Below are 15674 nucleotides of genomic sequence, written 5' to 3' on the forward strand. Positions count from 1 at the left end.
TTACCATATGCCAAAATATGAAATTTACACTATGTCATGAACTTGAAACTTTGTGAAAATTTGTAGTAACTTACTAGTGTACTTAGTAAGCTTAGTTATCCTTTAAAGTGTGGTTATTTATTTAAAAATATCATTCTTGAAGAATTTAGATCTTCACAACTTGTGAAGTGATTTTCAAAAAATATTTCTTCTTGAGTTTTTCTTGTTAAATATATATTTCTATGCTTGATTAACCACTAAAAACATGGTTGATTTCTTGAAGAACCAAGATTAAGTAGACTTTGTATTTTTAACTTGGTTTCTTGAAAAATCATTCTTGAAATCTTAGATTTACAAGACTTACAACTCACTTTAATCATTATTTTACAAGAAACAATATATTCTTTCAAGTTCATGATTCATGTAAGGATGATCTATGGATCTTTAACACTTTCATCCTCTCATCTTGCTAGATTATGTTTTTAATCATGATCTAGGAAGATCATATGATGATCTACATCATTTACATACGTAAGCAACAATTAACAAGTAAATCAACACATAAACAACATGGTTTCTTCATGATTTAAGCTTATGTTCAAGTATCATTCTCTTGATTCTTAGTGTTATTCAAGATTAACATCATGTATCTTCTTTTAACCACTTAAATAAGATGTAAAATGAAGAGATTAGTGTTCTTACTACTAGCTCAATGCTAGGGATGATCAAGAGAAGAAATGAGGTGGATAAAAGCACTAGAGAGAGGTCCTTCCAATTCCGTTGCTTGCAACCTTCTTAGATAGACCCGAGACACCTTAGAATCACCTTGGATCACTTGTGAATGGACTAGAAAAATTGATGATGGTGAGGGGGTATTGGGCCGTAGCCTTGAGAGAGAAAAGGAAGGAGTTTTGTGAACTTGATGGATGTTAGAATGTTAAGGGTTATGGTTTAGTGGTTTTTATAAAAGACCGCCAAATTAGGATGGCATAAAGCATATTATGTATGGCATATTCCAAACAAGATCTTATAAAATATGCAAGAAAATCCCCAAGTGGGACCCACATCTAACCGTCCACTAATGGGGGGGGGGTAAAGTGTAACATTTTAATGGTTAGTTACTTGATTTGGTTGGAAAGTAATGGTGCTAGTTAGGTATTTTATGTATTTAATGTTTATGAGATGTGTATGATGTTCGGGGACCATAACTAGCTTTGTAACACTAAAATAATGCTTCTAGTAAGAATTTGATGTTTCGGGTAGTGTCCGGTTGTTCGTTTCGTTACTGTTCGTTAAAGTGCTAAATTGCGCAGTTTAGTGTGCTTTATGTAGTCTTTTATGACAGTTTTGATTCCCGACATTTAGGAAAATGTTCTGGACCATTAAACCACTTTTCTGCATTATATTTAGATGTTAAATTTCTGAAAATTGCTGAATTTGTTTATTTACTGCAGAATTCTGCAGTTTTAGTTTGTTTCTAGCACTTTCCGGTACTTATGTTATCACTAGGAAGGCAGTTTTGTAATCCCTACGTTCCCACACACTATACTAGTGTATCACTTGGTCCTGGGGCTTATTTTGTGTCTTAACATCATGTCTGTCTAAGTACTGAACTCCCGTCAGTACCTCTAGTTTATCTGACAACTGTGCTAACTCTGCTCTGTGCATTAATAGAACTATATTTTGTTGCATGTAGTAATGATAAAAGTCTTGCAACATGAAATGCCATTGTATGTATATAAAAGAAATCAGAAATTCATTCGTCTTATAAACTAGATCGTGCACAGTTATTAAAGCACAGATTACTGTCTAATTATTATACGGAATGCATGGAAAAGTGCCAGTTGTCACATCCCCCCCCCCCCCCCCCCGTTAAAAGAATTTCGTCCCGAAATTCAAGCGATGCCATCGGTCGCAGGGGAGTTGTGAATCAGATGTGGTCACTTAGGCTTAGTTTGGTCTTCATGCTCCCAAGTAAACTCTGGGCCATGATATAATTTCCAACGAACTCTAACAAATCAATTACGACTTCTCCATGTTTTGTGGACTTCCGGTCTGCAACCTTAACAGGTTCTTTAATAAATTGGAGTTTTTCGTTGAAGTGAATCCTGTTTGCGGGAATAACGACTGTTCCTAGAGTCAGGCTCTTCTAAAGACTAGACACGTGAAACGTGTCGTGATCACTACTGATCTTCTCTGGAAGTTTCAGCTTGTGAGCAATGGTCCCGATCCTTCCCATAATCTCGAAATGTCTACTATACCGTGGGTCCAACCTCCCATGCTTTCTAAATCATACCACGCCTTCCCAAGGCGAGACTTTCAAAAATATCATCTTTCCAAACTCAACTTCCAACGGTTTCTGCTGCTCGCCGGCGTAGAATTTCTATGTACCACATGCTTGACTTGATACGATCACGTATCCTATTGATATTGTCTGTAGTATCCTGAACCAACTCGAGCCAGTAGATTGTTTATCTCCGGTCTTCGTCCAACACAACGGGGGACAGATACTTACGTTCCTATAATGCTTTGCGCGAGACGGCCTAAACAGCGGTGTGATAAATATTATTGTAGGAAAACTTCACTAAGGGCAAGTGAGTATTCCAACCTCTCATCAATGTTCATCACACAAGCACGTAGCGAGTCTACCCAAGTCTGTATCGTTCGTTTGCTCTGGTCGTCCGTCTGAGGGTGAAATGTAGTAATAAGGTCCAATCGTGACCTAAACTCCTTTTGAAACGTCTGCCATATCCTTGGCACATAACGACCATCTCGGTCGGACAAGATAGAATCAGGCACTCCATGACGTGCCACAACCTTTCTAGGCTAAATCTCTGCTAATTCTCTTACGCTGTCTTCCTCACTGTTTGGTAGGAAATGTGCAGGCTTGGTGAGTTGATCAATACTCACCCAAATCATATCGTGACCTTTTTGGGTTCTTAGTAGCTTTGTAATCAACATTCTTTAAAATTCGTTCCCTCTTCCTCATGGGGACCTCAGGCTATTGCCACAGCCCTGATGGTTTCGGGTATTCTGTCTTAAATTTGGCACAAGTAAGACAGTTACCCACATAGGTTGCTACATCAGCTTCCATCTTGGCCACTCGTACTAATCCTTCAAGTCTTGGTACCTCTTGTTGGATCTAGGACGGATCTAGTACCTTGACCTATGAGCCTTGCCCCAAAATAAATGTTCGTAAATGGTCGCGAAATGGAACCCAAAGTCGTTCCATGAAGTATAAGGTTCCGTCTTCCTTAGGAAATAATTGCACTTCCATTCATGTAATACTTCAGCTTGAAGGTTCTCTGATTTGAGCGCCTCTTGCTCAGCTTCACGAATCCAAGTGACGAGATTTGTCTATATGATCATCTCTAAGGCTCGCACCCTTAGAGGCTTTGTGCGTTCCTTGCGGCTCAAGGCGTCTGATGTTTAAGTCCTTATGACCAAAGGTGTGCTGCGAACCTTTGTGATCAGTGTAGATCGTGCGGCGTTTTCCCATACAAGTAATGACGCCAAATCTTCCACGCACAACTACTGCACCTAGTTCAAAGTCTCTTCTCATGATCCTTTAATCAACGTGACGTGTATGCGATGAATTGGTCTCGTTGCATCAACGCGCAATTGAGACTTTGTCAAGAAGCGTCACAAGAACCGCACTCTATTGGTACTATTAGGTGATGACAAGATAGGTGTCGACTCGGTTAGGGTTGTTAGCGGTTGAGCAGTCCTTGAAAGGTTTTCTAGGGGTCGTCTTAACACAGCCTATAATTCCCAAAAATTCTTAGTTACGTCTTTGGGACTCCTTAGTTCTTGATTGCAAGGCCGCCATGAATCTCATTCTTATCCACCACGTATCCTAAAAATCTTGCCTCGCGAATCCCAGGTTCACACTTAGGCATCCTAACACACAACTGTTCTTTCTCTAAGAGTCACAAGATAAATTGCGGATGTTTCTCATGACCTTCCTTGGTCTTTGAGCTTATGAGAATGTAGTCAATAAATATAATCATGATCTTATCCAGGTATGGCTTACACACCCAATTCATGAGGTCCACGAATACTGCCGGTGCACGTGTTAAGCCAAACGGCACGACAAGGAACTCGTAATGCTTAAAGCGAGTCCTAAAAGTCGTTTTTAGGGATACTTTCTTCTTGTATTTATAGTTGAGGATATCCTGACCTCAAGTCGATCTTCGAGTAGTAATTAGAACCTTACGATTGGTTCAATCATGTCATCAATCCTTGACAAGGATATCGGTCCTTGATATCCAATTCTCTGAAGTTGATGCAAAATGGAAACTGCCAACTTTCTTCTCGTGTCCTTAACTAAGGACATCATGTCCTTAATTCCATCTTGGAATAGTAACTGGGACCTTGCAGTTGGTCGACAAGTCATCGATTCTCGGTATGGGGTACCGATTCTAGAGGGTTAGTTGTCTATCTCCCTGTAACCTATGCATAATACTTTTCCACATTAATTCTTCTGAGTTTCTCTCATATTAGGCTGTGCACACGTGTAAAAATTGCCGTCCTACTCCCTAATGAATATCAACGGGGGCTTCGCACGGTGAGAGGCTCGGCCTGGTAGATTTCCTCTGCCTAGTAGATCCTGCAGTTGCATCGGAGGCTCCTGTATCTTGGACGTAGCTAGTGAGTAAAGCGTCATTTGGCACTGGTGCCGCTCCTGGCACTAGGTTCATCCCAAGCTCCTCTTGTCGCTGTAACCTAGGCAAGTATTTGGGAAAGGCTTCTAGTATTTCCTTTACATCGGGGATGTCTTCTGGCTTTGGCTTCTTGGTCTCTTCACTGACAACATGAGCAAGGAAGGCTATGCAGCCTATTCAGAGGCGCTTCTGTGTCTCTATGGCCAATGTGAGGTGTCGTAGATCCATCGCCTTACGGGCCTAGTGCCCTCGCACCTATTGCAAGAAGGTTGTGTACTATAAGTGTTTCATCATTCGCAAGAGGGATGCGAATGATTTTCCTTATAATTAACAACTTCAGCTCTATACTTGGATATCCAATCCGTGCTGACTACCATATCATGACTTCCCAAGTCAATGGTAACAGAAAGTTCTGGCCTTCTAAGTTCCCAAAATACAGTCCTTAATCATCTCTTTCGCTTAACTAACCTTCCATCTGCCAATTCTAAAGAATACGAGACATATATTCTACTCGAAACTAGGCCAAATAGTTTCTTAAGTTCTTAAGGATACAAGGTTAAAATTGGTGCCAGTATTAATCAGAAATGGATGCATAGAATTGGTTAGTAGGGAACGTACCCGTAACCGCATCTGGATCCTGGCGTGCTTCACGAGCTCCGATCGTGAAGACCCTTCCTTGCTTGGTTCTTCCTAGGGCAATCTTTCCTAAAGTGCCCTACTTCACCACACCTGTAGCAACCTGGAACTTTACCATTATCTCTCCCGTCTGGATCCTTCGCCCAACAGGCATCCTTGCTGTGCCATTCTTTTCCACATATTCCACACTTAGGCCTCCGACATCGATCTTCATGGTAAAAATTGCATTCCTCGCATCTCGTCTTATTCCCCAAGTAAACCTTACCACCGGCCTTATTAGTGGCTCCATAAGCTTTCCTGCCGCGAGGCTGGTTCACTTCCCTTCTTTTGTTTGCTTTAGAGCTCTCATAACTGGCTTGGATGCCTATCTTTAGGTTCGAAGACTTCCTTTTCTTATTGCCCGAAGACTCCACATGAGTCTCTTTCTTATTTTCCTCGGATCCCAAAAACTTTCCCATACGTAGAGCTTCTTCAGTAAGTGTGACGCTCAAATCGATAGCCTCTGTGATGGTTGGAGGCTTTGAGGCAGTAACCATGCTCAGGATTTGAGGTGCAAGTCCCAAAATGAATTTCTCAATCCTCTTGAACTCCGGCTTGACTAAGTAGGGAACAACCCTAGACAAGTCGTGAAATCATTGGACGTACTCAGAAATCTTCGGCCCGTCCATTTTCAAATTCCAGAACTCAACCTCAAGCTTCTGGATCTCGGCCCTAGAACAGTACTTCTTCTGCATCAATTCCTAGAGCTCGTCCCAGCTCAGTGCATAAGCAGTATCTTCACCAAGGGTCTGAACCTGAAGGTTCCACCAGGAGAGTGCGCCATCCAAAAAACAACCCTGAGATAAAGGTAACACTCCGCTCGGGTGAACAGTTACTCATTCTCAAAACGGAGTCAGTCTTTTCTGCCCAACGAACAAATGCAACGACACCTCCCGTGCCGTCAAAATTCAATGGCTTGCAGTCCAGGAACTGTTTATAGGTACAACCAGTTGGAGGGTTATTTCCGGGAGTGCCACTGCTGTGTTCAGAGCGGTGGGCTTCATACTGCGCTATAACTTGAGAAATGCGCTCATTGTATTCGGCCATAGTTAACGTAATGGTGTCCGTGTCACGTCTGGGCGGCATTTCCGTCTGTCAAAAGGTAGGGGGTAGGTTAGACAACATTCCATGATTGTCTATGAGGTACATATTACCACAAGCAAACATGTAATCACCCAATATCACATGCATATATAATCAACAATGTATAAGTAAGGAAACAACTACTGAGCTTTCATATATGCTTGACAACTTGACTTATTTTTTGTAACGGGGAAAACAAAATGAACTCGAGGTTACATCAACTCGGTCATACAAGTTTCATAATATGAAAGTAGCAGTTATTTTCCTTCTACATTGGTTTTCTTAGGTCTTTAGCTTCACAAAGGTGGGTATACTCCCAAAGAGATGGGGGTTGTACATATAGGGGTGATCGAGAGTGTAACGTCACTGAATCTTTCCCGCATGTTAGCCATCTTCACTTGCTTAGATATCGGTTCCCAAACAATTTGTATGGGTAGAAGTGTCAGACACGAAGTAGGTAAAGACAGGTTTCCTACTTTGTGAAGTGCTAAGACAACTGTCTAGGTATTGTTCTACTAGATGACGGCGTGAACACCTAGAGATAATGTTTGGATGGATGGTGATCATTAGCCTGACCCGCAGAGTCCACCAGGATTTCCATGCACTACAAGTCGTTATTACGTGGGCCCCCGTAATAATAAATTGTCTTGCACGGTCACCCCAACTTTCCCTCGTCCAAGCAGATGATCAACCAAAGAGGGGACAATACTGTCCTTATACCTCTGACATGGAAAGGACCATTGCGGTGGTCCACGCGCTAACATCCGTTATCGTTACGCGCGAATAGGCACGATGATTAATCGTAATAAGGAGAACTCCTAGTAGTTGGAGGGGCACCTTCAAGATGAGTACCTCATCTTCCTAGTCTGGACCAGAGCGTCTTCAATCTCGTTTCACAAAAGCCACAGGGACCTCGTCCTGCTGATAAAGGTGTTGTCCAAGGTTGCCGCCTCCGCCTCGCCGTCACTACCGTAGTCAGGCACCTTCACAATCGAGAGGGAAGAGCAGCCATTTTCTATGGAAACCAGCTCAGGATCTCGTTTGGTGATCACTCCAGTCATGAGCTTCGTAATAAACGCGAGGTCGACAGTCTCATCGTGCGAGTCAAGAGCAATAATAGGATTCAAAGTCGAAGGTATCTCATTCACGTCAATAATTATTCCGTACACTTATACGCATATATATATATATATGTATCAATGGATAAATATGTTACTTAGCATAAACAGGAAAATAAATGCATCATATCACATATAACTCTCGTTTATCCATTCGGAGGGGGGGGGGTCATTTTGTCTTTGGCAAGTCTATCCCACGTAGACTATGCCCTAATTGGCACTTTAATTCGGGGTATCCTCCTCCCTATTAATGTCCTTGCCTTGTCTTTTCTTTTGAAAAAAATGTTTGACTCATGGATCTTGACGCTTTCATGAATGCAATGAAAAACCTTTTTGTGAAAATGTTTTCGTGAGAGAGTCCTAGTGATTGTATTCTAGACTCGAGAAGGAATCCTAGTTCACTACAATCGAGGCTCTGATACCAAACTGTCACACCCTGACTTTTGTAGAAGCGTATGATGTGTGACTTGTTTAATATCATTGCATTCAATCGTAATAAACAACTATATGATCAAAAAGATGTTCATCCATTCATTAAGTTTAAAGTATTACAAACACCAGTTATTAAGTTTCAAACAACGCGACCTTCGACTAAGATACAATTCAACAAAAGTGGATGACATCTAAACTTGGAATTTACTTCTAGAAACAACACCAGCGCCCAAGATCCAACTTGTTTCCTGAAATACATGTAATTTTGAAAACATCAACAAAAGTTGAGTGAGTTCATGTGTTTTGTATAAATACTGATAAACTTGTAAACGTTTGAGAGACTCCTTCGAAAACAGGTATGAAAAGCATCTATGAACAGATCAAATTAATGTTTTGCAAGGACATTAACGTATGTGAAGGCATAGGGAGCATTCGAAATGAGTAGGCTTATACCCTCGTCGATTCCCTCGACTGTGTAGAATTCCCCTTCGACTATGTCAATTTATCTTGACTATGTCAATTTACCTTGACTATGTCAATTTTACCCTTGACCGTTGTCGATTTACCTCGACTGGGACACCGAAGCACTCAAGTGGTCACATAAGGACCATGAGTGGGGCTCGGCCGTACCCGTTAGTTCTAACCTTCGTCCATAATTAAGAGTTAATAGCATTTCAATTTCAATCTATGCTCACATGATCTATAATTCATTTCATAGCCAATTCATACCATTTAAACGTATGCAACATGTATTCCACCCCCCAAGAGTTATAAATCCGAAAACAGTTAAGAGAAAAGGGGGACATGAACTCACAGTTTTGCTTTCTTCTATCCGACGTAACTCAAGCTGCTACTAGTGTGCACGACTACCTACAACGTACTACGGTCTATTAGACGAGCGGGTCGTGCTTTGACTTAGTATTAATTAGTGTCTTTGAATTACGTTTCTTTGTGTCCGTAACATTAATCCAAGTTATATAATTATTTGTTAAAATAATAAATATTTTAACTTAAATTATACTTATTAAATTTTGGAATAATTGTTAAAACAATATAATTTAACTTAATACTTTTCAAGTATTTATACATGTATTTCCTTCCCAAGGATGGGTGTATTTGTATTTGTCTTCTTATACTTGTATATTTTTGCCGTGTACTGGTGTCGTATTCCGGAGTGTATTTATACGTACTAGAATACGTATTTTCTTGTAATGGTTAAGTATTCTTACACTTAATTTTGTATTAATTTTTCCGGAATAATATTTCTAGTAAAAATACATCAATATATATTTCCAAAATATATATTTTAAGAAATACTACATAGAAAAATTATTTAGAATTTTTCCTTGGTAAAAATATTTATACTTTTCATGTAAGTCTCAAAAATAATATATTTCCAAGTCTAACTTAGAAAATATATATGAATCTATTTTTCACCCAAAAATAATATGTCCAAAGTTTATTTAAGAAAATATATATTTTCTCCCAAGAATAATATATCTTCTAATAATTCCAAGAAAATACATATATATTTTTATTTGCCCAAAAATAATATGTTTTCTCTTTGTAAAAAATATGATATATATAAATATATATATATATATATATATATATATATATATATATATATATATATATATATTGTAATAATTGTAGAAATCATATTTTTGTTCTCCTGGTGTCCAAAATATTATTTACCAAAAATATACTTGTGAATAAATTTTCCAGAATATTTTTGTGAGTTATATTCCTTTGTTCGGTTTCACCAATATTTTGTGTATTCTTTGTATATTCACATTCTTGGAATTTTGGTAATATTTTGGATTGTAATTTCTTGGTATTTTGGTGAGCTATATTATTTCAAGTCCTAAAATAATATAACTAATACACATAATATACAAATAATCATACACATGGTGACATCTAAATATATATTTCCCAAATACATATTTAGTCACTTTTATTTGTAAAAACCAACCTCCAATATTTATAATCTTGTGACAAAAATTATGGCAACCTTTATATAAAATTTCATGGTTAAAAATATACTTGTGAATATTTGTTTAAAAATATTTTTCTAAGTTTTTAATTTCTAGAAAAATTTTGCCATAGTTTCCTCTTAAAAATGGAGGTTTCCATGCTTTCAAAGCATATCATTTTCTTTTAAAATCATGATCAATCATCAACAAATCATTCAACACTTACCATGTGCCAAAATATGAAATTTACACTATGTCATGAACTTGAAACTTTGTGAAAATTTGTAGTAACTTACTAGTGTACTTAGTAAGCTTAGTTATCCTTTAAAGTGTGGTTATTTATTTGAAAATATCATTCTTGAAGAATTTAGATCTTCACAACTTGTGAAGTGATTTTCTAAAAATATTTCTTCTTGAGTTTTTCTTGTTAAATATATATTTCTATGCTTGATTAACCACTAAAAACATGGTTGATTTCTTTAAGAACCAAGATTAAGTAGACTTTGTATTTTTAGTTTGGTTTCTTGAAAAATCATTCTTGAAATCTTAGATTTACAAGACTTACTACTCACTTTAATCATTATTTTACAAGAAACAATATATTCTTTCAAGTTCATGATTCATGTGAGGATGATCTATGGATCTTTAACACTTTCATCCTCTCATCTTGCTAGATTATGTTTTTAATCATGATCTAGCAAGATCATATGATGATCAACATCATTTACATAAGTAAGCAATAATCAACAAGTAAATCAACACATAAACAACATGGTTTCTTCATGATTTAAGCTTATGTTCAAGTTTCATTCTCTTGATTCTTAGTGTTTTTCAAGATTAACATCACGTATCTTCTTTTAACCACTTAAATAAGATGTAAAATGAAGAGATTAGTGTTCTTACTACTAGCTCAAGGTTAGGGATGATCAAGAGAAGAACTGAGGTGGATAAAAGCACTAGAGAGAGGTCCTTCCAATTCCGTTGCTTGCAACCTTCTTAGATAGACCCGAGACACCTTAGAATCACCTTGGATCACTTGTGAATGGACTAGAAAAATTGATGATGGTGAGGGGGTATTGGGCCGTAGCCTTGAGAGAGAAGAGGAAGGAGTTTTGTGAACTTGATGGATTCTAGAATGTTAAGGGTTATGGTTTAGTGGTTTTTATAAAAGACCGCCACATTAGGATGGCATAAAGCATATTATGTATGGCATATTCCAAAGAAGATCTTACAAAATATGCAAGAAAATCCCCAAGTGGGACCCACATCTAACCGTCCACTAATGGGGGGGGGGGGTAAAGTGTAACATTTTAATGGTTAGTTACTTGATTTGGTTGGAAAGAAATGGTGCTAGTTAGGTATTTTATGTATTTAATGTTTATGAGATGTGTTACGATGTTCGGGGACCATAACTAGCTTTGTAACACTAAAAAAATGCTTCTAGTAATAATTTGATGTTTCGGGTAGTGTCCGGTTGTTCGTTTCGTTACTGTTCATTAAAGTGCTAAATTGCGCAGTTTAGTGTGCTTTATGTAGTCTTTTATGACAGTTTCGATTCCCGACACTTAGGAAAATATTCTGGACCATTAAACCACTTTTCTGCATTATATTTAGATGTTAAATTGCTGAAAATTGCTGAATTTGTTTATTTACTGCAGAATTCTGCAGTTTTAGTGTGTTTCTGGCACTTTCCGGTACCTATGTCATCACTAGGAAGGCAGTTTTGTAATCCCTACGTTCCTACACACTATACTAGTGTATCACTTGGTCCTGGGGCTTATTTTGTGTCTTAACATCATGTCTGTCTAAGTACTGAACTTCCGTCAGTACCTCTAGTTTATCTGACAACTGTGCTAACTCTGCTCTGTGCATTAATAGAACTATATTTTGTTGCATATAGTAATGATAAAAGTCTTGCAACATGAAATGCCATTGTATGTATATAACAGAAATCAGAAATTCATTCGTCTTATAAACTAGATCATGCACAGTTATTAAAGCATAGATTACTGTCTAATTATTGTACGGAATGCATGGAAAAGTGCCAGTTGTCACACTAAGTGTCACCAAACAAATGACAGTTGATACACGATCCGTTCTATGGTATGCCTGGTGTTGGGTTTGTTTACTTTTTAAACAAGCAGGTTTTTGACATTTAAAAATATCAATTCTTCCCAACTTGCTTAATATTTGATTTTTTATTAGTTTATTTATTTATTATTTTAATTTGTCACTAAATATTTAAAAATACAATTAATATTAAAAAAAATCCTTAAAAATACATGTAATATTGAAAACAACTAGTAAAGAACCCCGCGCTTCGCGGCGGGTAAATTCCTTTCATTATCATATTCATAATAATAGTTCTTAAAACAACATATCACTTGCAAAGAAAAGTCACTAAAAGCAAACAAATCGAGAAAAATCCTAAATCTATTTCGTATTTTGAAAACTGGTCATTACTATTCTATACTGATGATCACCGATACCAATGCTACTCCAAGGTTTGATCCTTTGTCCCTTCATTTTACCCAACTTGAGTGGTAGCCAAATAACATGCAATACAACATTACCCTTTTAGCACCTTCGCTAGCTGATTAATTATAAGATCAACATCACTATAAATAAGCATGAAGAAATGCTCATTCCATAGAATACTTACACAGAACATGCATGTATCATAATTATTATACCATGAAGTTTCTCAGTTTATAAAGCTGCAAGTTAAATGCAGCTTTCAAAATGATATATAATAATAATATTTGTGTAATCTAACTTAATGAGTACTATCAGTAACTAGTAAATTATAATTAGAGACTAAAATAAAATTTTAAGAACTCCCCTATCATACATGAACACTTCTACAATTAAACACAATCTGCATAAAAATTCAAGGGTATTAATATCAAAAGCAGCTTAAATAGCTTACCTTCTATCTGTGAGGCCACTGACCACTTCGAGCCAAGTATCTTGGCAGACATAACCGTGATGTGAAACCCTGCATTAAAAAAATTACCTGCTGCCATTTTCTATATCCAAATTGACCCATTTGATCATTTGCTAATTCTTGTGTTTTCATGGTAATAATGGTGATAACTATAGCATCAATCTCATCTACATAAAAGTAGGAGCCTGTACAATAAAACATGTGTTAGATTTAGGACTTAGTGTTAGTACTTAAAACCTTCTTACCTATGTAGCCCATTACAAACATAATCAGTATCACCTTTAGAACTTTTACTTGGAAATACTTATAATAAAAGTTTGAAAAGGGAAGAAGACACAAACCTTCTTACCTATATATCCCATTACACATCACCAAGTGCTAACACATGTATATTTTGCCACGGAACTTAATAAAAACACAATAATATATATTGTTAGAAAATACATTCCAAGTAATCAAATGAAACCAAAGATTTGTAATCGAAGGCCAAACTTAATCGCTCTTGCTATGAAAGCTGTGTTGCGGCTTGTACTCACATTTAGTTAATGTTCATCTTTAAACTATTTGATTGAGTTAATCCAGCTATCTGAAAGCTTTGTTGGGCTGCATGTTTCTTCTTGTACAGTTGTACATAGTTTTCCACGTGACGTATAACCCGTGTAGCTTTTTGTGTACCCTGTCTCTTCCACTTTTCAGTTAATCTTTATCATTTAACTTCGATTAGCTTCATGTTAAATTCATAAACAAATGTTTATAAAATAACATTTTAGAAAATAAGCATATGTTCTCTTTCACAATCAAGAACTTTGAATTCTTGATTTTACGTTTACTTTATTACAAAACAGCTCAATGAGAAGATAAAAAGTTAAAGTTCAATCCAACAATGTATACTTCATATCGCCTAATGTCCATCTTTTATTAAATAGGTAGTGGTCAAACCAAACTAATCATCGGCACACATAAAAAATTCTAATAAAACAGTTTACTTCTCAATTATACATCCAAATCAAAACGATATAGTCACCACCTGAGCGTCGTCGGAGAACACCACATCAAACACCGTCATATATCAAATCGACCCGATAAGCTAAGTGTCCAACCACGTCCGTCAGAATACGTACCTAGTTTGGCAGGATCGGCTTCCAATGTTGTGGGAGATCAACCACAATCGCCACCGTCACTGTGTTTGTGGCAAAACCCTAACTGCGTGCCCATTGCGTGTCGTCGGAACATCGTCTTGAAGCCAGATAAGTTGTGGGATACCGGCCGAAACCCTAGTTCCAGTTTTCACCGCTGCCTCCGGTCGCCCTCGTACACCACCTGGACCATGGGAATAGAACCATCGTCGCTTGTACCACGGAACCGACATCGCTAATGAAACCTCGTCCTCCGGTCAGCGAGTTATGGTAGTGTACGCACCGGCTTGTGATGTCATTGCCTGCGTGCCGGCTTGTGATGTCACTGCTTGCGCGTCGCCATGTCTCTGCCGTAAGAATTGGTGGCTAGCCCCTAACTCTCAGTCTCTCACCCTCTCTCTTTACCGTATTCTCTGTCTCTCTCTTAAGGAGATGGCAGAACCGTAATAAACATTCTATTTTTGTCTATTTATTATATTATTCCTAAGACCATACATTAATTGTTATATATTAATATATATATATACATATATAAATAATTTGAAAAAAAAACTTATATTCAATTAAATTTTATAAAAATATACAAAATAGAAATAAATTAACAAAACTACTCTAAATCAAAGTCATGACGACGACCCCTCTATAAATGCTCCACCAAATCTGCACGAACGTTATTGTGCCTTTCTCTAAATTATAATAGTCAACGGTTTTCAAGTCTCTGTTTGTTGTATTGTGTCTTTCTCTAAATTGTAATAGTCAATGGTTTTCAAGTCTCTGTTCGTTGTTTATTACGACATGAGGTCGTGGGATGTCACCTTTATAACTTTGGAAGATCGTTTTGCCTTCATCTTCCAATATCGTAAAATCAAGCAAGCATACATTACATCCCTTATGTTGTTCTTTCAACAACATCAGTGTCAGATTATAAATGATAGCCCAATGCTTCTTCAAAACTCCAAACGCGATTTCAACATATTTTCTCGCCGACTCTTGTGTCTTTTTGAAAAGATTTCTTTTATCCTCATGTGGGTATGAAAAAGCTTTCACAAACAAGGTCCACTCTAGATAAATCCAACTACAATAATGATGAGCTCGATATCGGACCGATACCGAAAGTACGGGTCCCGAAAAATGACAATAATGGGTACCAAAACCGGTCCCGGATAATGAAAAAAAAGAGTATCGGTACCGAAAATAATCGGTAAGGTACCGGTTCGGTACCGGTGCCCATCACTAAATGTCCATCTCTAATCTACAAGATAATACCCATGTGGATACTCTTCATCATTCACTTGGAAGGCTTACCAGGGTGCAACTCAATCTACAATATCATTGAAAAACAGTGACTGCTCAACAATTTTGATGTTATGGGTCCGATGATACCAAAGAATGCATGTCAAAATCCAGATATCATATGATGCCACAACCTTAAGCACAACAGATAACCTTGAATAGCTACCTCAGTGATGTTGACCTTGTTAAGCAAGCAGACAGTTTGACCATAGTCAATGTGTGCAATCGATACTACCAAGCATCTTGGGAAAGCCGTGTACTTCTGCATGCACCTCAATTAGACAATTTGAACATTAGCCTCCTCATGTATCTCTTCCCGTGTAGTCGAACAACAACAACATCATCATCAACATGAACAACAACAGCAA

Source organism: Helianthus annuus, chromosome 7, assembly GCF_002127325.2.
Source record: "Helianthus annuus cultivar XRQ/B chromosome 7, HanXRQr2.0-SUNRISE, whole genome shotgun sequence".
Lineage (NCBI taxonomy): Eukaryota > Viridiplantae > Streptophyta > Magnoliopsida > Asterales > Asteraceae > Helianthus > Helianthus annuus.